The sequence below is a fragment of the Octopus bimaculoides genome, chromosome 18 (assembly GCF_001194135.2).
Source record: "Octopus bimaculoides isolate UCB-OBI-ISO-001 chromosome 18, ASM119413v2, whole genome shotgun sequence".
NCBI lineage: Eukaryota > Metazoa > Mollusca > Cephalopoda > Octopoda > Octopodidae > Octopus > Octopus bimaculoides.
In genome coordinates, this window is record NC_068998.1 from 19,870,061 (window position 1) to 19,871,162 (window position 1,102).

At 40.4% G+C, this 1,102-nt stretch overlaps 1 protein-coding gene across 1 annotated transcript in view; it reads right to left on the reverse strand.

Moving 5' to 3' along the window:
• LOC106877870 (aminopeptidase N) overlaps window positions 1-1,102 on the reverse strand; it is a 19,017-nt gene that overhangs the window by 14,072 nt on the left and 3,843 nt on the right. The window lies entirely within an intron of this gene.

The following is a 1,102-nucleotide window of genomic DNA, read 5'->3' on the forward strand; positions in this document are numbered from 1 at the left end:
ATATATATGACGGGCTTCTTTCAGTTTCCGTCTACCAAATCCACTCACAAGGCTTTGGTCGGCCCGAGGCTATAGCAGAAGACACTTGCCCAAGGTGCCACGCAGTGGGACTGAACCCAGAACCATGTGGTTGGTAAGCAAGCTACTTACCACACAGCCACTCCTGCGCCTGAACTCAACTGGTACTTATATTATTGGCCCTGAAAGGGTGAAAGGCAAATATTATTTAGCTTAGTATATGTTAGATGGGTTGTTGTTCTTGTTGTTTAGGTCCAGGTTGGTCCTGGTTGTGTAGACCTATGATCAAAAGCATTCCAGCCATGACCATATCATCAGGGATTTTTTTTTTATTCGAGTATTTATTACACATCTAATAGTACATCATCTAATGAATGCTTAGATATCACAAGGCTTTGGTTAAATTGGGGCAATAGTAGAAGATGCTTGCTGAAAATGCTGCGCAGTGGGATCGAATCCAAAACCACACAAGGTACACTTGTACCCGAAACTTTATTTCATCACATCAACTTAATTATTGCAATAAAAAAATCTAAGGGAAATTTGACTGCTATTTCTAGCAGACTTAGTGACTACATAGCAGCTCTCTTGAATAGTGGTGGTTGTGGTGTTGTATGCTGAAATGGAGTGGGTAGTGATATGTCAAAATTAGTTTCATATTATGAAGGACTGGGTAATAATTTAAGTCAATTTTGGTTTCACAATCCACTTTCCCTATTCTTGAGGAATGATGGAATTAATATTGTCTGTTAAAGACAATTCATTGATCATTTCTGCAATCCATTCCAGTTGATTGGAGAAACCTAAACCAATATTCACTAACTAAAACTAACAAATCAATACTTATTAAATCAGTTAAAATGCCTTGTCTGAAAACTCAATGCAATAGAATTTGGAGGCTGATCATTTGTTTTATAAGGCTTGTTGGATATATGGACTCCGTGAAGGAGGTCCAGCATGCTAATCAATTGCTATAGTCTGGGAATCAACTGACGACAACCACCACCACCACCACCACCACAACCACCACCACCACCATCACCACCACCACCACCACCACCACCACCGAACCACCACCACCACC